Below are 22,316 nucleotides of genomic sequence, written 5' to 3' on the forward strand. Positions count from 1 at the left end.
ATGAGGAATTATGTCCAGGCATTTACTGCCTGTTTGCTAATGTGTATTTCATCTGTTATGATTTACATATACATATTATTAGTATGTTATTGCTATTTTATTTACCGTGGGACTCCCACTCCGACGACGGGGAATATTCAAGCATGTGAATCTATGAAAGACACCAACACTGGAGAACTACCTGTTTACAGGTAAGTAACAATTGTTGTTATGGTGAGGGCTGCGGCAAACTTCTAGCATGGAAGGCGAAGAAATATCAGGTCCGCAATTTCATTAAGGAAGTGAAGCCGGTAGGGACAAATACCACCATTATAGAGAGCAAAGGAATAGCGGATGCTTTTTTTGAGTATTTTTCAAAAGTTTATAAGGAAGATCTAAATCCGGAATTATCAGCAATAAGGGGATGGTTACAGCCGGTAAATCCACTCCCAACGGAGTTTAGGCATGTTCTAAATGGGGATATATCTTTAACTGAAGTCGAAAATGCTATTAAATCGGAACAGAGAGGTAAGGCCCCGGGGCCAGATGGTATGCCGGCTGAGGTCTATAAAGTGCTGTGCGGTAGTATAGCGCCTACAATCCTTCAAGTATTTAATAGTATTTTTCGGGGAGAGGCGGCCCTACTAATTTGAACTTACAGGAATTTATATAGCGCTCGTATACCAGGCGGTTTCATGGCGCTGAAGGATGCTTAACCCAGGACTAGGGCGACAGAGATACTGAGGTGGGAAGGCGTGGGAAAATAAAAAAGTCTTGAGGCCCCTGCGAAATTCAAGATAAGAGGAAATAGATCTGATGTGAAGGGGGAGGGAATTCCAAAAAGTGGGGGCAAGGACAGTAAATTTCAAACCCCCTGATTTCCTTTATCTGAACCGGGGGACAGAAAGAAAAAAATTAGTAGAAGAGCGAAGTTCTCTGTTGGGACAGTAAGCACTGATGGCGGAAGAAATTAAATCTGGGGCAGTCCCAGCTATGGCCTGAAAGGTGGTACAGCCCAATTTAAAAAGAGCCCGTTCTTTAATGGGCAGCCAATGTAGGGATTTGAGTAGTGGAGTGATGTGATGGAATCTGGGCAGGCCATAAATCAGGCGGGCAGCCTGATTTAAGACTAACTGGAGGAGGCGAAAGGCATATGCAGGAGCACCATTATACACAATATTCCCGTAGTCCAACCGGGACAGGACCATTGCCATCAGGATCAGTTTTAGGGCGGGAAAGGATTTTCCGTATAGTGCGGAGGGCAAGGAAACAGGAAGAAACAACAGAACTAATCTGGGAGTGGGGAGTGAGGTGTTTATTTAGTGAGACCCCTAGAGTTTTTACTGAGGAAGAGGGCGTGGGGGAGATGCCCAATGAGGAAGGCCAAAAGTTGGGGGACAAGGGGCTGGGGGTGCTACCAGTGACGACAAGTTCAGTCTTGTCCGGATTTAATTTCAGATGGTTGCAGTTCATCCAATCACTGATGAACAGCATGACAGACTGGAAATTAAATATGCTGGTTGGAGAGTGTGACAGATGGAAAACGAGTTGGAAGTCATCGGCATAGTTGTACACGGTGACCTCCATTTTCTGAAGAGCAAAAATAAGTGGAAAAATATACAGATTTAATAATAAAGGAGAGAGCGAGGAACCCTGGGGGACACCACACTGAACCGGGTGAGAGGGGGCAGTGAATTCGGCAAGATGAACGGCCTGGGAGCGATCTCTTAGAAAGGAGCTAATCCTGGTCAGAGCTGGGCCCCCGATGCCCGCCGCCTTGACACGGGCAAGAAGGATGGAATGGTCAACTGTGTCAAAGGCGGCGGAAAGATCCAAGAGAACAAGGGCCTGGGGAGTGTTGTTATCTAGCCCCTCTCTAAGCTCGTCCATCACAGAGACTACAACCTTCTCAGTGGAGTGCCGGGGTCGAAAGCCGGCCTGGTGGGAAGCAAATCCCCCACTCTCCTCCACAAAGGCGCCAAGGACCTGGGTGACGTGAACCTCTAGGGCTTTGGCCAGAAAGGGGAGGAGGGAGATGGGACGATACTAAATTCATGGAATGAAGCAGCTATTGTATTAATTCCAAAACCAGGAAAATCACCCAAATATTTAGACTCCTATAGACCTATCTCGCTATTAAACTGCGACTATAAACTTTTTGCTAAAATCTTGGCTGACAGGAAAAGTCTGGTTATTTCTAAATTAGTACATGAAGATCAAAGGGGATTCATCAAGGGCAGGTTTTTAAAAGAACTTACTTTTTCTCTAATTGGCACTATAGATTTGGCCACGTCCCATAAACTTCCCTTGGCGGTCATAGCATCGGATGCCGCCAAGGCTTTTGACCGGGTAAACTGGTCTTTTTCAAAGGCCCTTCTGGGACACCTTGAGTTAGGGTTGAACTTTACCAACTCACTGTTAGCATTATGCAATTCCCCTACATCTAATGTATTGGTCAACGGGATTCTAACTCAGTCCATTAAGGTGATGCTGGGTACACGTCAGGGATGCCCATTATCCCCTTTATTGTTTGACTTATACATAGAGCAACTGGCCTGCAGGATTAGGAATGCTGCAAATTTCCCTCCTTTTATTGTAGAATGGTGGTCTTAGAAAATAGGACTGTATGCTGATGATATTATTTATTCCCCTAATTTGCAACAAGCAATGCAAGGTCTGTTAGAAATTACTAAAGAGTATCGACCTGTCTCAGGATACGAGATAAACGAAGATAAGACTGAGATAATGGCTTGGAATCTGGATACAGGATTAATCAATTCTAAAGTTTAGATGAGATATTTAGGGGTAAGGATAACACAGAATCTTGACGATTTAATGAAAATAATTTTTCTGAGTATTAAAAAAGAAATAGGAGTTATGCTGCGAGCATGGGGGCACCAATCACTTAACGTATATGGACGTACAAATCTAGTAAAGATAATGGTTCTGCCAAAATTGACATTTTTGTTTGAAACCATTCCCCTAGCATTTAAAAAGGAATGGTTTAAGAGGCTGCAGAGTGAGATTTGTTCATTTATTTGGAACACAAAAGGATCTCGTTTATCTTGGAACAAGATAAGACGAAAATTGGTTAAAGGGGGATTGGCGGCCCCTGATTTTCAGTTGTATTGTTGGGCTTTTGTAGCAACAGGGTAATTTTAGTCTATTTTTAGACTGGTGGTGACTATAATTTACTACCATTTCAGACCTAATTGCATTTGCATTCATTTGTAGGGCTTAACTATGTGCTTTGACAGGGTTTAGTGCCTTTTTCTGTTTTCTCGGGCCTAAAGGCCCGAAAGCTAGAGAGAAGCCATTTTGTATCTCTGCCTCGGACAGCCGAGGCGCTTTCAGGGTAAAGGTAATGTTTAGAATTCATCCTGTTGTTCGCTAGAGAGGAACCGGTCAAGACTGGCCCTTATCGAAGGAATGTGTTGGTCTTCCCAGCTCTGGACGCAATACGCAGGTGGCCACTGCGGAAGGCGGAGGGAGCCGGGGACTGGTACAGGAATTCGGTGGGAGTCGGCCTAATGCCAGAATTTTCCATAGAGAAAGTGAGATCTATATTATCAAGGAGCGAGTAGAGTAGAGAGAGAGAGCAACGTGTGGAGAAGACCGAAGAAGTTGGTCTGAAGGCTGGTGCATAGAGATTGATACCATCAGCTAATCGAAATCCTGAAGTGAAGAAGGAGAGTGATTGAAAGTCCTGTAGTGACATCATACAGGAGTGGCAGAGACCAAGACCAGAAGAGGGTTCGAGTGTTCTGGAACCATGGCAGCGTAGACAAGGCATAGCGGTGCAGACGTGTAATCGTGAGCCATAGAGGGAGAGCAGAGTCCCAAGTGCATAGAAGAGAACAAGAGAGAGAGGGATCAGCTCCGCTGCTGAGATGGAAAGACACACGTCTAATGTGAGGCGTTCTGAGCTTAGTGTAGAATGCATTTAACTATTCATATTTATTCCCCTTTTTAGGTTATAGGTAGCGACTAACTTAATTTATTTGCCTTTTGCTCATTCTGTCATGTTTGATTATAGAATAAAGATTTAATGATCAATATCTTTGAATGTTGTCTCCATGAATGAGATTAACCTTTCCTTTTAACCAGGTGCTGACATACAGAAGGATGGGATATGCCCTTCTGCAAAGGTAACTGTTGATTGGGGGAGACGTTAAAGAGATCGTTGGGTGACGTTAAAGAGATTGTCGGGTGACGTTAAAGAGATCGTCGGGTGACGTTAAAGATACAGTCTTACGGGACTAGAAAGATAGAAACAGTCTTACAGGACTATAAACATAGAAAATATCATCGGGAGACGTTAAAGAATATAAAATGAGGTAAGTATAGGATAAGATATGGAATCCATTAGGTGTTAGTGGTATGTTTGATTATACAGGCATGTAAATAGCTTCTTTTCACTTTCTCAGGTGAGTAGTCTAGATGTCTTGTAAATAGTGGCCTGAGAAGAGTGTCGTTACGTGACGGCTGGGTTAGCCACGGATGGTGAGCTGCCTGTTCTGAGAATCCGGTCGTTACAGCTTTTCAGTTAAAAAACTTTAGAATACTGTTGAACATTCCAACGGCTACAACTATTGGAACACTGTTTGATGCAATGCTGAAGATCTGTAAATATAGCGAACATGGCTTCATGTGTCAATTCTCTGATCCAAGGTTTTAAAAAAAAAATAAGGCTCAAGATATTGCATGATGCGGCGGAGCTTTGGTATAGGATAAGGAGAGCATTAAAAATTCCCTACTATGGGCACATGGCCCCAATATGGGACAGTCCAGGGGCACCTCTCTGGTCTAAGGACGCACTGTCTACTCCATTGAGAGCATCGGGTCTGGAGCGATGGGGCGCCCTTTTCCCAGACGCTAAGCTGATTGGGTGGGGTCAAGGTGAAGCCATCTGGGGTCTGGGCTTCTCAAAATTTATATATTTGCAAATTCATAGCTGGTCAAGCAAAGTGGAAAATACTGTTGGACTTCAGAATGACCTGGAAGAAAACATCTTCTCAACCCAAATGTATAAAAAGGAAGTGGCCCTTTGGTACTGGTCGATACTTGAGATGGAGGACGTCGCGTTTGTACTTCCTGAGGCTCTGTGGGGTGATTGCTTGCCGCACGTCGCAACAGATACTCAATGGCAAGTAACAATGGCTATGCTATATAAAATAGTCAAACCTGCAAATTTAAGGTGAAACCATCTGTTTACAATCCACCGGGCCTACTGGTCTCCTCGTAGACTTTCGAAATTCAAGGCTGGTGGTCTGGTGGAATGCCTTAAATGCAGCAGCCCTAACGAGGATGATTTGCACATGTTTGTGGATTGTCCAAATATCAGGCAGTTCTGGGAAGCCGTAAGTAATTGTCTATCATAATCTGCTGATCAAAAGATTGAGGTAAGCCCTGAGCTAATCATAACTGGAAGATTTAATTTGCAGAGTAAAGATATGAATGATAGAGCTAAATTGGTCTTTTATGGGATTCTTTTAGCTCGGAGGGAGCTTTGCAAACTATGGGTGTCTCCTTTATCTCCAACGATTTTGGATTGGCTACGAGCCATGAGATATACTGCTAAAATAGATTCATTGGATCAGACTAAGAAGAAGCGTAAATTTTGGACACTATTTCTTACACACTTTGGGTGAGGGACCGAATTCAGGGCAAGTTGAAGGTGTGATATATCAACAACAATCCAATGATTAAGGTCTTGGCCTATCTCACTGGCGGTCTCCTTTCCCTTGGTGCCAGGAAAAGGAACTGACAAGGTAGCGGTGTCTACTTCTGAATTTGGGTCGGTTTCCATAAACGAAGCTATGTTCGGAGTAGCATTGCATGTGCCGTTGTTTGTATAGCTGGTAATGAGATAAAAACCCATGGGCGGTATCGTATGGTCATAAATGGGTGGCGAAAAGGCTAATGAGGATATAAAAAAAAACTTTTAAAAAAAAGAACCTACTTCTGTCACCTCTTCTAACCTCAAGCAACTCCAAGTACAGACTCTACTAAATCAAGCTAATCATCTACCTTCTACTGGCATCCTTGATGGCACCAGTGACCTCCCATTGGTTGCCCACAGCAGTCAGCCAGTTGTTCGTGTTCCTGTGTGTCTGGGGAAGTGCTGCTTCTGGAGCTGCCCATTCCTTCTTGGGTGTCTACTCCTGATCATCTACATGCAACAGTGCCTGCCCTTGTCTCAACTGCAGCTCAAGTCTCTGCTTGCTGTCCCTTCAGTGCGTGAGGAACTCAGTCTCTTTTGAGTTTATGGGTTTATTTAATTCTTTGGACCACATTGCCATTGCTGCTAACGCCACGCTGTCTGGAGAAGAAGTGTGCTACAAGTGTATAAAGGGGTCCTCTCTGTATGTCACAGGTGCCTTCTTTTGGTAGCCTGCTGCCTTGTTTTCACATGTGCCAAGGAGGTATGTCTACAATTTACAAAGGAACTGTATCCTGCTGTGAGGAGCTTTGCTGGTAATCTTTTTCTTAACGCCAAAGTCAAAGTGAGACACATTTTTCTCTCTAAATGTTCGTGCACGCTGAGACCGTTTTGCTGCATCAAGTGTGTCAGATTGCAGTGGGACATGTAACCAAGCCGGGCCTTGAGTTCCAATTTAAAGTTATGGGTGCTTGCACAAGACAGTGTCATCTTGTCAATTTTTGAAATGACACCTGTGCCTCGCGTTACAGATCTTTCTGATTTTCTTGTCTAAACGTGAGTTTTGGACATTGTGCATGATCTACGGGGAGGAACCACAATTTTGTGATAATCTTTTTAGTTTAGTAAGATCTTCTTAGCCTTTACATTTTTACGTTACATTAACCGCCTAGTAGTCGTTTAAAAGTCACACGCATGTCAATTACAGCTCGCGCACTCTAACCTGCCACGACTGGGGTTCAGTGGTTTTCTTCACGTTATGTTCAGCGATCTCAGCCTTCTCATTTTCGTTATGCTGCTGATAGACGTTGTGCCTCACCAACGCGCCGTGGGCCATCCGGGACGGCGTGTTCAAAGTGCCGCCATCTTTTGGTTGGAGGCTCCGATTCTTCAACTTTGCATGTGTGGACTGTGGTGTACTTTTCTACCGTGTGCCAACGAAGTCACGTCTGATAAAATGATCTGGATCTTGTCGCAGTTAAACTGCGTCGCAGTTGGAAGCTCTTTTCTCATTGGATGCTGCAACATTTTACCAGTAGGATAACATGCCATTTCCTTCGGACATTCCAGTGATCGTTCTCCAGTTTGTGAAGGGACACTCTGCAGCTAAGTTTCTACATTACAAAAAAGAACTGGGGAAAGGGGTCTAAGCACAATTGCACCTATCCTAAGTACTGCCTTATTTAGTTTTGTTGGTGCCACGGATCAGAGATTCTATATCCCCTAAATCTCCCGGGACAACCAATTGTCCTAACTTTCAGTTCAAACAAATTTTGATCGAGCACACAAATTTCTTTTTCAAATATACAATAGTGACCATAGCTTATAAATCACAGTGGTGAAACATTCAAAAGCAGAATCAATGATGTTGTTTTTGAAGTTCAATCTTTATTTAGTCTTCATAACGCACTGTAGCCAACGCCTTTCATCCTCCATGGACTTCTTCAGGGCAAATAAATTAAGCTCTTCTTATAATGTTAGTATGTTGGAATGTATCCTTCTCTCCAATCCAAAGAAATTTGTTCCCTAGTGTTCCTGTACAAACTCTTATGTGCGTTAAATAGATACTTACTTCTCGTCCCTTATGCTAAGATGTCTTTTGCTTTCTGAAACTCGGGTGAGTACTCGCTCACCGATGGTGATTACTGGTCTGCTTTCGACACTATTTTCCATGGACCCTTGGTATACGCCAAGTTGGTAAATGCCGTTAAAAATCCATTACAATATTCGGTTTTTCATAACACTATTCCTTTTTCCTTTACACTAGTCTGCTTTTCATTACACTATTCTGTTTTTCAATACACTATTCTGTTTTCCCTTCTTCTAAAACAGAATAATTTCCCTGCATGTTGTACATTCATACACTTTACACATGTGCAAAATATTTTACTGTCCCTTATTACAAGGGATCGATGTAACGGTTTTAGTCCATTTTACATTCATGCAAGTGTTACAGTCCTGTTGCATTTGTGTCTTACTCTATAACCTAGAGGGTGTTTATGGGTTCTTACCCACACATGTATAGTTGCTGGGTTCACACCCATACACTTTTAGCCTTTCTATGCAAGGGTGTTAATCCCTTTGCATCTGTAACGCCTCTCCATACAGTTTTTCACATGCACAATTTTTAGTCTTCCTATGTGAGGGTTTCAGGCCTTTTCATCTGTTACGCATCTCCATCCCAGGATATTCGGCATGGGTTTCCACCCATGCATTTGGGTTTACATATTTAGCTTATCTTTTATACCCTTTTTGAGTGCATTTCATGCTTTCAATGCTAGGTATGTACTGTATATATTGAATTTTCTTTTGTGTAATGTGCACTGTTGTCTTTGTATTACAATCTTGTCGTATTGTAAGGATAATGGTGTTTGGATGAGGAATCCCCTCTTTCTTTTCCTCATCTTCCTTGTTTCTTTCTTCATTTCTGTTTTCCTTCTGAGGTCTTCTTCTCGTGTCTCTTGTGGATTCTAAGCTTTCCTCTGCTTTTCTGTTGTGTTTCCTTTCTCCGCGTTCATCGCAGCCTGTAGCCCTGTGTTTTGTTAGTTTTCTATTTTCAGCCTCCTTTCATTTCTGTTCTGGCCAGTGGGTGTGTTTTGGGGCAGTCTTTTGGGCTTCCTTTTCTGACGTTATTTTTTCTTCTTTTGTGTTGCGTATAGAAGGGAGGATGGTTTCTATGTTTTTGTTTTCTTTCTTCTCTGCTTCTCGTTTTCGCTCTTGCTCTTCTTTTGAGCTTCTCGTTTTCGCTCTTGTTGCCCTACATTTGATGGTTTTACGGGTCTGTTTCCTCTGTGTTTTCTCTTTCTCTGTTTTTCTGCCTTGTTCTTTCATTGTTTTTTTCATTAAGAAGAAAGGGGGAAATGTGGTTTCTTGATTCCCATGTTATGCTTGCCCCTCTCTGTGGAATCTTGATGTGATGTCCCCTTACAGAATGTTGGGAGTCAAATTGCCACAGCTGGCTGGGCTGAGCGGCATGCTGGCTGTTCCTGGACGCGTCTTGTTGTGATATTGTACCATCTTGAATTAAACCTCTTTGAATCACTTGAAACTGCGTCGACTTGATCATTACAGACTCAAAAAGAGATGGTACAAGTATACTCAAGAATAGTTATGTTACATATATCGACTAACAGAAAATACTTAGTCAACAAAGTAGGAGGAAAATTGCTGACATTAGTTTAAATAGCCTGACAGTTTCTTCAAGACCAGGTGCATTCTGGCAGCTGCAGGCCTTTCTGAGCATGTGGAGTGCTCTTGCTCAATGCTGAAGGAATTAACTGTAACTGATGACTCAAGCAGAATACAAGGGCAGGCAACAATGAAGAGGGGAGAAGCACATAATGAGCACATGGCTAACTAAAATGTTTAAATGTGAATGTAAATGTGTTTCGATTTATATAGCGCACTTTAACCCAGGGGTCCCAAGGCGCTTGCTTAGGGAACCTGTCCTGGTATTCCCTTGTGAGATATCCCGGCCGGGTATCCACAAGGTGAAAGCCAGGCATCCCGCCGCGAGGGGCCGTAGTGGAGATTAAGCAAGCTATTGCCCAGAGTGCCCAGAGTGTGACCCCGTGAGTCGAGTAGGCACCGGAGCGAGAATTGTCGACTCAGTGGAATTTTTGAGCCCCAGACCCGCGGAGGCGGGGAATCAAAACCCTTGTCCACGGCCGATCTCAGCTTCCGGGTCTGCCGCCTCTAACCACTGAGCCACGCTTCTCCACAAGCAAAATGGATTCAGCTGATGCTAACAGCGATTTCAGCTAGTTTCCACACTAATAAACAGAAACCTTTCAATGATACAAAAAACACAGAGCTAATTCATTTCATTTCCCATTTGGTGCGTGAGTATCAGGGCACAAAGAAAACTGAATTATCAACAAGCATGGCCAACAAATGTATCAAACTAATTTCACATTTTTGTTGTGTGTACATAATAAATAGAGAAAGAGTGCAGGATAGCACACCCTTAAATTGACATTTTCCCCCTTCATGTGAGGCTCACTACAGAAACTTTCCACTGGCTCAAAAAACAAGAACATTTAATTGACACGATTCAGTCAAACTGCGTGTGAAATAGATAATGTAGAAAGTGGTATTTACCCAGCAAGTCCAGAAGAAGAGGTAACTGATTTTCTTTTAGGTTTTTAGTTTTAGACAATATGGATTTACACTTTCAGTTTTTTCCGAAGAAGCAATAATAGTGCAAAATGTACTGCTTTTCTTTTTGACTGTTGTTTATGGATAAAATCCATACCCGTGAATCTTTGCAGAAGCGTGCACATTAATTTATTCCATTGGGTAGCTTTGTGGGATAGCATACTCAGAAATGGTATTTGCTCAACCAAGGCAAAAAAAATACTGAAAAACTCAATATTAAGGTATTTCGCTTTAAATAATAATAATACCCTGAGAAGTTGTATACAGCTTTTCAATCGTTAAAGCTGAGACTTAGCTCAAGCAGCATATTTTGTCCTATTCTATGTATCAACAATGGTGCAAATGATATGTGATTTTTTAAAAGGACCCTTATGGACTTCAAATTGTTTTGTACCTTTTGTATTGTAAGTGTACATTTATTTATAATCAAGAAATATAACATAGATTTGTAGCAAATGTTGACTGCTTATTTCACATGTCTATATCGAGTTCACCAAAAGTTTTCAGCAGATCGGCAAATGTAAAATGTTCTTTAAAGTACTAGCAATATGCATGTTTTAAGGGAATGCTTTATTTGGCATTCTTGAGTGACTACAAGTTTCTTTATTGGTTTCAGAGTCTCTGTTCTTCTTGACCCCTTGCTTTCTTTATTGAGTGTCTGGGCGCCTGTAGTTTCTCTGAATATCACCCGTCCCCCTCTCAGACATTCCTCATTCCGTGGAAAGCTGGGCTCTAAATGTGACATGTAGTTTCTGTGCTTTCTGTCCTTGTGAACAACTAAACTAATTCCGCCTTCCAGAGAAAGTATATTTAGAATTTTCGTTAAATGTTTCTCTGAGGGCGCTGCTGAAAGTAAAACCCAAAAAGGTTTTCTTCTGCTTGCATTTGGATTTTTCAAGTAAAGCTGCTCTGGGGAGCACATTGAAAGTTATCAGATAAAAACCGGGGCTAAGCGATATTCACACATGTTGTATTGAAGCCGTCCACTAATGCAAAGGGGAAATGCATTTCTATGGCAGGACAGGAGGCTTCAGATTATGCTTTCTCTATTTCTTTACTACCAACAGCAGCCAATAGGAACATAGTAAAGAAAACAAAAAAAACTACAACTCCCATGAGCCCTTAGGCAACCATAGAGAGTACATGCTATATAAGTCACCATAGAGGACAACACTTCCTCTTGCTTTGCTGCTTCGCAGCCAGTTAAGTGCTTTATTACGTTATTGTGTGACTTGCATGTGAAATTGCCTGTTACCTTGCTGTCCTGTTACAGTTGCTGAGCGCCGCTTGTTGCTTTGTGTTTTCATTGCCGCCGCCGCCGCTTTGTGTATGCGTGTTATGCTGCCGCTGGCGCTTTCAGCGCTTTCAGGACGTTGTCTTGCTTTGCCTGCGAGAGCGCGTGTTCGCCTCTCTGGACTTTCAGGCGCCTTGTGCCCGTGTCTGTATTTTTGTGGAGTGGGACCGGAGCTCGGGGAGTCGCGCGCGCGTGTCGCACGTCGCTCCTCTTCCGGGTCGCAGACACGCCACCGCGCATGCACTCTGGCGATTATTGACAAGCTCCGTGTTGACAGGAGCCCGGACACGCTACGAGGCGGCGTTTCTTCTTGCCTCTGCCCACTTGTCTGCCGGAGAGCTCCATTTGACGCCCTCTACCTCACGGAAGGTTTTGGGCTGCATAATCTTTAGAGGCGGTGCCTAGGGTGTCTGTTAAACGCAAGCTGGTCCCTCCACATTCTATTGTTGTTGTTTGGTCGAGTTCTTACTCTGCCTATCTTGCTTGCGTGGGGCTATCACCCCCCCTGACAGGGTCGCTTGGTGGTGACCTGGCTTTTGCCTTCTGAATATTTTTGTGGGCATATAGATTAATTTCTATATATATATATTTTTGCTTGTTTTTTCCTCGGCAGTGTGCATTGTTTGTTCTTGACAATGGAAGACTATGTCGACGCTGAGGAATACTGTTATGAGGAGGAACAGGAGGAATCGTTTGAGTACGATTTAGTTGATGCCCTTGACCAGGGCGTTCAGCATTCGGTCAATACTGCGCTGGTTCGAGCCATTGGGCCGCTAAAGCGTCATTTGACTGACTATGCCCAGCAGCAGGGCTGGATTCCATCGTCTGTTTCCAAGCATTCCTCTAAGTCGCCCAGTAATCCTCACAGGTCAGACTTCGTGAAATTGGCAAAGTCTTTGTCTGCCCCTTCTAAGGTTTGTCATTCTCAACTTCCACCTCCTGACGCGGAGGATACGTCCTCTTCGTCGTCCTCAGGTCCCTCTGGTCCCCCTCCTGCTAAGAAGTCCAGAAAGGAGCATTTTGTTGATGCCTCTTCCCATCCACCGGTCTTGACTTTTGAGCCTACGGATATCATACATCCTAATTCCAAGGTTTGGTGCTCTGCTCCTGAAGTCGCGGACTATATCCAAGCCCATATCCGTGATTCTTTCGATCAGGAGGTGCGTGCTCGGTTACGTTCCGAGTGCCCTCGTCCGGAGTTGGCGGATAAATTGGCAGACACTCCGGAGGTCGACCCCACGATTTTGACCTATCTTAAGAAATTTAATAAAGATCCAAAGAAGGGGATTGACCGTTCTTGGCGCGTGTGCCAGGACAAGTTGCTGGATCTTCTTGGTCCCCTGACGAAAATCCTAGATCTGGGGTATCAAGCCCAAGGGGAGGCGTCTGGCATTGACCCTGATGTCCTTATTGGCTGGGCCCAACGGGCTATCTGTCTTTTAGGGAACGCAAACTGTGCCCTTTCAACGGAGCGTAGGCATTCCATCCTGCTGAAGATGGATCCGCGCTTGTCTGAGCTTGCTACATCCGAATCAGGTGCTCTGGCTCAAGGTCTACTATTTGGTCAGCCTTTTTTGAAGGAACTGACAAAATTTGGGGCGACCTTTAGTGGCCTGGACAAGGCGCAGTCTTCTCTGCGCAGGGCGTTCCGACCGGTTTTTGCCAAGGCCGGACGTTCTGGGGGACGTTCGTTCGGCCGTGGTACTGGTCAGCAACGTGGCCAACAGTCCCACCAGGGTGGAGGCAGACAGCGTCAGCAGCAACAACAGTCCTATTCCGGATCTAAAACCACCTTCTACCCCTCCCGAAAAGGTCGAGGTCAAGGCAACAAGGGAGGCTACGGTGGAAACCAGGGAGGACGACAGGATTACTCCTCTGCAGGTGAGCCTGATTCCTTACGACAGTGTTGTTTTGGGGGGCAGGATTCAGTGTTTTCTAGAGAATTGGCGCTCGATCTCCAGCGATGCTTGGATATTGCAAACAGTGCAGGGGTACCACATCGAGTTCTACCACCCACCTCTTCAGGGTCCCGTCCCTTCTCCCCTTGTTTTTTCCCAACGAGATCGCGAGGTGATATCCAAGGAAATCGATTCTCTTCTTCTCAAAGGGGCCATTGTGCGAACGACCCTCCATCCACAGGGGTTCGTCAGCAATGTGTTTCTGGTGGAGAAGAAAGGGGGAGGGTCTCGCCTTGTACTCAACCTCAAAGAATTCAACAACGGGGTGATCTATCGTCACTTCAAAATGGAGGGCATCCATCTTCTCAGGGATCTTCTTCGCAAGGGCGACTGGATGGTTCGCCTGGATTTGAAGGACGCATACTTGTCCATTCCCATCTTTCCACCTCATCGCCGTTTTCTGCAGTTCCAATGGCTGGGGGACTGGTTCGAATACACAGTTCTCCCGTTCGGTCTCTCGTCCGCCCCATGGTGCTTCACGAAGCTCCTGCGACCAGTCATGGAATCACTGCGTGCGCGGGGGGTGCGACTGATAGTGTATCTGGACGACATTCTTTTGATGGCTCAGTGCCCACTACAACTACGCTCCCATTTATCTTGGACAATCGATCTACTTCAGTCTCTCGGATTTCTAGTGAATCCGCAGAAGTCTCATTTACTACCCACTCAATCGATAGAGTTTCTGGGTTTCCTTGTGGATTCGGTCTCTTGCCAACTTCTTTTACCTGCCCAGAAAGTCAGGTCTATCAAGAGGGAGTTGAAGTCACTGTTGTCTGCACCGAACGTATCGTTGCGGTCGATCGCTCGGATTGTCGGGCTGTTGGCTTCTTCCATTCAGGCGATATTTCCGGGTCCCCTGCATTATCGGGCCTTGCAACGTCTCAAAATCAGGCACTTGCAGAAGGGTCTTCGGTATTCCGACCTGGTTCCTCTGTCCCAAGATGCGAAATCGGAAATGATGTGGTGGCTCCATCACATGGAGGCCTGGAACGGGAAAGCTCTGTTCGGCTCGACTCCAGACTTGGTTTTGGAATCGGATGCGAGTCTATGGGGCTGGGGAGCCCGTTGCGGAGACTTGACGACGGGCGGCCGTTGGTCTCAGGACAAATTAGCCCTTCATATCAATTGCCTGGAACTTCTGGCGGGATCGTTTGCGATCCGCAGTCTTGCTCCACAAGCCACCAGCTGTTGCATTTTGCTCCGCATGGACAACATCTCAGCGGTGCGATATGTGAACAAATTGGGGGGAACTCGGTCGAAGTTGTTAGCAGAGATTGCGAAGGATTTCTGGCACTTCTGCCTACAGAGGAAGATCACTCTTATTGCAGAATATCTCCCAGGTCGCCAGAATCAAGTGGCCGACTGGAATTCTCGCCATCTGCTGGACTTCAGCGATTGGCGTCTTCACCCTCGGGTCTTTCGATCACTGTCTCGCCTTTGGGGTCGCCCCTGGATCGATCTCTTCGCCTCTCGCCTCAATGCTCAACTGCCCAGGTTTTACAGCTGGCGTCCGGATCCGGAGGCCATCGTCACGGATGCCTTTCTCCAGACTTGGCCTCCTCAGCTTTGCTATGCCTTTCCCCCGTTCGCGATGATCCCGCGAGTCTTGGCCAGGACGAAGCAGTTTCTGTCGGAGATCGTTCTGATCACTCCTCTTTGGAGAGCTCAAGCGTGGTTTCCGGACCTTCTGGAAATGAGTTGCTCGACTCGATTTCTGCTTCCAACGAGGTGGAACTTGCTGTTGGATCCTCTACTCCAACCGCATCCTCTAGTTCTGTCGGGCCAGCTCCGTCTGGTGGCGTGGCGTCTCTCGGGGAACGCTGGAAAGTCCCTGGCTTATCTGGAGACGCTGAGAGATTTATCAGTGAAGCTTGGGCCCCCAACACGCGCAAGCGTTATGCGTCAGCTTGGCGTCGGTGGTGTGATTGGTGTTCTGAACGGAATCTGGATCCCGCTTCAGCAGATGTCTCTCTAGTGGTTAATTTTCTTGCTTCCATCGCTTCTGCTGGTTCTGCTTACAGGACCGTCAATTCTTTCCACTCCGCTCTCTCTGCGGGCCATGATTTGGTCGACGGAAAGCCTGTTGGGGAACATCCTCTCATCTCTGCATTGTTACGTGGTGTGCGGATGGCTAAACCGCCATGTCCGAAATATGTTGCTCTATGGGATGTCTCCATTGTGTTGCGTTTTCTAGAGGCTTGACATCCCAACGCTTCTCTGTCTCGTAAGCAGTTGTCTGCGAAATTGACAATGCTTTTGTGCTTAGTATCTTGTAAGCGTGTTTCGGATGTCCGCGCATTGGACCTCGCGGGTCGATCTTTTTCCCCAGAAGGCGTTACTTTTACGGTTTCCAGACGTACCAAGACTAATCTGTCTACTGTCACTTACCCAGTGTTTCCCCACAATCCACAATTGTGTGTGGTACGCTGCATAAAGGATTATGAGGTGAGTACTGCTCCTTTTCGTCAAGATATGTCTGGACAGTTATTGATTGCTTTGTTAAAGCCTTTTAAGCCTGTGGCGTCAGCTACTCTGGCTCGGTGGGTGCGCTGGCTTATGTCTGAGGCAGGAATTGATACCTCCATCTTTGGAGCTCACTCCGCGAGGGGTGCCATGGCCTCTAAGGCTTTTCGTGTTGGTGTGAGTTTGCATGACATTGTGAAGACAGCTGATTGGTCTTCTGATACTGTGTTTAAGACATTTTACTTCAAACCCATTGTAGATATTGCCTCTGTTGTGGTGGAACAGCTTTGAACAAGCATAATCTGAAGCCTCCTGTCCTGCCATAGAATTAAAAATTTGCAAACATTCGTGACAAGAATTTTCAATTCTATTAAGGACACGGAGGCGAGGATTTTCCCACCCATTTGTATTCTACTGCATTGTTTATGTTGCATCTTTGCTTTACTATGATCTGCATTGTTTTGCATTGATTTTTTCCCCACCCTATGTGATGCTACCTTCAAAGGTTTTGGGGATATATGTTACGGCTCTGTTTTTCTTTCAGGTTCGGACCAGAAGTGATCTATCATCTTGGTCTTTCCGGCACCGTTTTCCGCACCTTGGAGCTTGGATTTGCTGTGTTTCCTGATGCACCTTCGGCGCTTTTGGAGTGGTTGCCTGTTTTCCTGTTGGATTTCTTTGCGGTTCTGCCTTCGGACTTTCCTTTCTGGATGGTTGGCGGTACTTTTCTTCAAATGACTTTAGACTGTTTATGGTTCCTGGACAAAGAAAGAGGAAGTGTTGTCCTCTATGGTGACTTATATAGCATGTACTCTCTATGGTTGCCTAAGGGCTCATGGGAGTTGTAGGTTTTTTTGTTTTCTTTACTATGTTCCTATTGGCTGCTGTTGGTAGTAAAGAAATAGAGAAAGCATAATCCTCGCCTCCGTGTCCTTAATAGAATTGAAAATTCTTGTCACAAATGTTTGCAAATTTTTAATTATCCCAGAGTGGCAGTAGATGAGAAGACTTGTCAGGTAATACGAGGAATCACGGGAAATGCAATCAAAGTGTTTCCACTGGACGGTGTTTTAGGACAAAGCAACAAACGGAAGGGAAATCTTCTTTATGCGAGTGTTGAATTCAGAGCATTGTGTACTTCATAAAATTGAACATTGGAGGGATAAAGTGAAAAATGAGGCGCAGAATCACAAGACAGCATATGCATGTCGGACATGCAGCAGAGGAAGACAGAGCAGACAGAAAAGAAAAAAAGACAGAACAAGCGAAGACAGGCAGTGTCTGACATTTGACCCCAGTCTTGGAATTTACAGCAAACGTGAGGAGATAAGAACAGGTTTAAAAGTGCCAATTGCTTTTCAAGAAATAAGGAAGTAGTCCCTCAAACACATAGTAAAATGGTAACCAGTGTATTTTTATATTGTACTAAGTCCCTGCTCTCTAGGAGTGGTAAATACAGCAAGAGGCATGACAAACGCATGCCATGGGCAAATGAGGAGAAAGATTAGAAGAGTGACAATGTAGTCAGCGAATGGGAAGCTTCTGAGTAGGCTCTAACCCCACAGAGTAAATACAGCATGTCTAATGGCGTGCCCCTACCCCCCTTTCAAGAATGGGGAGAATGCCTGAGATGTGCTGACAGTGCAGAAACCCATTTGTGCAGCTAGTAAAATGCTTTGGAGGAACCTGGGAGAGGGGATGGTTTTGGTGTAAAAGTATTGGATGGAATAATCCACTTGGGACTGTTAAGGATGGCCTACACTATGGACGGGGGGGGGGTTGTAAGACGACATATGAAACGATTATTCATTTTCTTCAACATACAAGTTCAACAACACTCAATCTGTTTTGAAATTACTTTTGTTGTTACGGTATGGGACATCTGCATAGCTATCACTCAACTACATATAAAATAATTTAAACACTTAACACATCTTAAAAAGCACCGCAACTCAAAAGACATGCTGGAAAATCATAAGTCTTAACATCAGGGGCTTAAACTATTCTTAAAACAGTCTTGCAGTGCTCAGTTGTTGTGCAGGAAAGTGGTGCAGATTTGTGTCTCCTGAAGGAGATACATCTCTTGAAAAAGGACAAACCTAAACTAGCTTCTAGGCATTTCCAGTGACTTCTTTTTTTATTTTTTTTAATAACAATTGTTTATTGATTTTTAAATATCATTGTACAAGCATTCCATCCGATGATGGTGTTCTTAACATACAGATCATACTTATCACTTTCACTCCTGTCCATAATTACAGCCTCAGGATTGGCAACATCACAAATCCCTTAGGCCTAGTACTCTTCCACCCCCTCAGTCCACACATGTGAGTCAGCTACCCTCCATATTCTCTTCTCTCTGCTCTTTTCTGTTCTCACTCCTCCCTTTGAGAAGTCATCAAGACAGGAAGGCGCCCCAGATCTCTTCAGAGTTGGATTAGGTTATAATGGCCAGGGACCCTTCTGGTCATTGGTTAGCTCTAAAATGCCAGTGGTAGCAATTCTCTAAAAGCACAACATTTCAAGGCACCTCATAGCAACTCAGTCCTATAAAAATGGCAGACAAACAAAGAACCTTCTCCATGGGAGGTCAAGAATATACAGTAGTTATCCAGTATTAGGGTAACTTTCATAGATTCATATGCCTGAATAGTTCCCCGTCGTCAGGATGGAAGTCCCCGGTACATAAATAAAGTAATGTCCCATTAGACATGTAGAGTAGTAGGCCACAGTCCTCCACCTCCCGTGGTTTGTCTACCATCATCTTTTGTTTCTGACCTGCAATTCCTCATTACAGACTATAAGCAGTTATTCCCTATCTTTGCAAAATCTCCACCTCCAGCTGTATCGCCACTGCCAAGACCGTAGCTTCCACCTTTAAATCTACAACCGGGGCCTGTCATCTCACCACCTCCGCCTACCACAGACGATGAGAAGGTGGATCCAAATGAGGAAAGGGAAGTTCATGATTCCCAGTCTACTAATGATGAGTGGGACGACTATGTCATACCCTGTCCTGCTTTTCCCGTGCCTACTCAGGCTGACTCGCCTCCTGAAGACATTGGGGGATTTCACAACATAGTGGAAAGAGCGGCGCAACATTTCCAAATACCTATGCCATCAAGATTGCTTCCCATACGATTTTAAGGAACCTTTTAAGAAATCGGTCAGATCTATATCCCTTATAGTATACATATGGGATCAGGGTGTGAAAATAATGCATAAACCTTCCTCGGTGCCCCCAGTATTGCCTCGTCTGGATAAGAAATACAGAGCTCCAGATTGCCTAACAGGGCATCCCAAACCAGACTCTGTCATCCCGCCGGCTGCTCAACGAAATTAAAAAAATCCTTCTGCTCCACAAGCCGCTCCTCCAGACAAGGAAGGTCGACCGCTTAATTATATTGGGAAATGTTTCTCAACAATGTCGGCATTAACAGTGCGTGCATCCAATTCCTTGGCACTGTTAGGATGTTATAACAGGCAGATGTGCGCAGACATCACTCCATATCTTGCGGCCTTGCCAGATGATTCAAAAGTGGAAGCAAAAAAGATCTTGCTTGTGGGCGAACGTTCTGCATCCGAGATAATAGATTGCGCAATGGATATCGCCTTTACTGGATTTAGCCAACTATCTGGCACAGCTGTACTACGACGCCAGCATTGGTTGAAGGCCTCTTCATTCCGACCGGAAGTACAAACAAAAGTTTTGGACATGCCCTACCATGGTCAGCTTCTTTTCGGAACGCACATTGACGAAGCTCTTCAAGGTATACAAAAGGATACCGACACAGCCAGAGCTTTGGGTACCCTTCAATTCAAGAATCCGCCTTTTTGTGGCTCACGAGGAAGAGGACAATCCTCTACAAGGGGTGATTACCAAAACCGATCTTCCTACCCTTCTAGTCAACAGTATCGGCCACAATTCCAGCAGCGCCAGCAGCAACAGTCATCCTAAACTAAATCCTCCTTTCCTGGCAAAGGTGGTCAACAGAAGGGCGCTGCTCGGCGATAACGACCTTTCACTACCACCAGACTCAATTTCATCTCCGCCCTCAACAGTTGGAGGAAGATTTTCCCATTTCCTACAAAATTGGAAACAAAACACAATGGACCGTTGGGTTCTGTAAATAGTTCAATTCGGTCATTCACTGGAGTTCACTCAAATTCCTCCTCAAATCCCTCGCCGACCTATGCTTCACAAAAATCTACGTATTCTACTCCGGGAGATTTCACTTATGCTCCAGAAGGGAGCTATAGAAAGGGTTTCTCTTTCTCAACGGGGGAAAGGATTTTACGCCTGTTTTTTCCTAGTAAGCAAACAGGAGAAGAAATGGAGAGCGATCTTAGACCTGAGAAGCCTCAACAAATTCTTTAAAAAGCAGTTGTTTCGTATGGTTACCATCCAGGAAGTACTACAAATTCTAAATGCGGACAACTACATGGTGTCTCTGGATCTTCAGGATGCCTATTTTCGCATCCCTATCCACCGGAATCACAAGAAATTTTTGAGATTTACAGTAGCGGGCAGACAATTCCAATTCCATGTCCTACCATTTAGACTCAAATCGGCACCACACATTTTTACAAAATGTCTCTCTCCAGTAGCCGCCTATCTCAGACAACAGCACCATCAGGTCTTTCCATATGTGGATTATTGGCTGGTCAAAGCACCATCTCTAGAAGGTGCATCCAGGTCTTTCGACACCTGTCTACATCTTTTCGTTCACTTGGGGCTCACTCTCAATCAGGACAAGTCTGTCCTCCAGCCTTCCCAGCATATAACTTTCCTCGGTGCTACCCTCGACATGACCCAGAAGAAAGCGTTTCCATCACAGGAGCGAAAAGACAAGCTTCTTTCCTTGGCAATTCACATACGTTCCAAGAAGTCTTTAACAGTGCTCCTTTTCAAATCCCTGCTCCGGATTATGTCTTCATGCATTCTACTATTTCCACACTGTCGTCTTCACATGTGTCCTCTTCAAGAGGCACTATCCACTCAATGGGTCCAATGTACAGGTTCATTCAGCGATGTCATTCGAGTGACCCCTCAAATGCTCAAGGCTGTACAGTGGTGGATTTGCCCTCAGAACCTTTCTCAAGGCTTGCCTTTCTTGCTTCCAGCTTTGCCGCATACCATCACAACAGATGCGACCCGGGAAGGTTGGGGAGCTTTCCTCAAAAAACTACGGATCAGCGGTAAGTTGTCTCCTTCCGTAAGAAAATCCACATAAATCTCCTCTAACTGCGAGCTGTCTATCTCGCTCTTGTGCCACTCCTGCCAAGGATCTGAAATTCTCCAGTGCTCATATGGATGGACAATACCACGACGATACACTATCTAAACAAGCAAGGGGGAACTCGCTTTCTAACGCTCTCTCACGAGTCGCAAAAAATCTGGAACTGGTTGCTCCTTCACAACATTTCTCTTCGGGCAGAGTAAGTCCCAGGAACGGACAATGTTGTGGGCGATTCTCTGAGCAGACAACAGGCGGCGTGTCACAAATGGGAATAGAATCAGCGGACTCTCAACTGCATATTCTCTCAATGGGGCACCCCTCTCCTGGACCTGTTTGCTACAAAGCAGAACGCCAAATGCCAACACTTCACAAGCTGGCGTCCCCAGAAGGGATCTCTATGGAATGCATTTTCGATTGCATGGTGCAACGTCTTTGCATACGCTTTTCCACTATTTCCCCTGATTTCCAGCGGAGCATTGCACACATTCTGAAAGCCCCAGCTTGGCCACACCAACATTGGTTCACAGAGCTTCACCTTCTCTCCCTGGAACCGCCGATCCAGTTGAAACCGTTTCGCTCTCTTCTCAAAATGAACCACCAACAAGTCCAGCATCTGGATCCAGCATCTCTCAGATTATCTGCTTGGCTCCTGAGTTCAGGGAATTCCAGGGCCTAGACATACCTCCTGACTGTAGAGCAGTTCTGGCTCGGGTTCGAGCAGACAGTACTAACAAAACATACTCCGTAAAATGGAAGAGGTTCTGCATCTAGTGCAAGTCAAAGAAGATACACCCTCTTTAATCTTCTCCAAAACAAATATTGCCTTACCTTCTCCATCTAGCAAATTCAGGTCTTGCTCATGCTTCCATTAAAGTTCACTTTGCAGCAATATCCCGATTCAGAAGATCTTCTGCTGGCCCTTCTCTTTGGTCTCACAGGTTGATCAAGCACTTTCCTAAAGGCCTGTTCAGGACATTTCCTCCTGCAAAGACTTTACCTCCCACTTGGCAGCTCAACACAGTTCTTGCTCAGCTCATGAAACATCCTTATGAGCCGATACACAG

This window comes from Lissotriton vulgaris, chromosome 7, assembly GCF_964263255.1.
Source record: "Lissotriton vulgaris chromosome 7, aLisVul1.2, whole genome shotgun sequence".
Lineage (NCBI taxonomy): Eukaryota > Metazoa > Chordata > Amphibia > Caudata > Salamandridae > Lissotriton > Lissotriton vulgaris.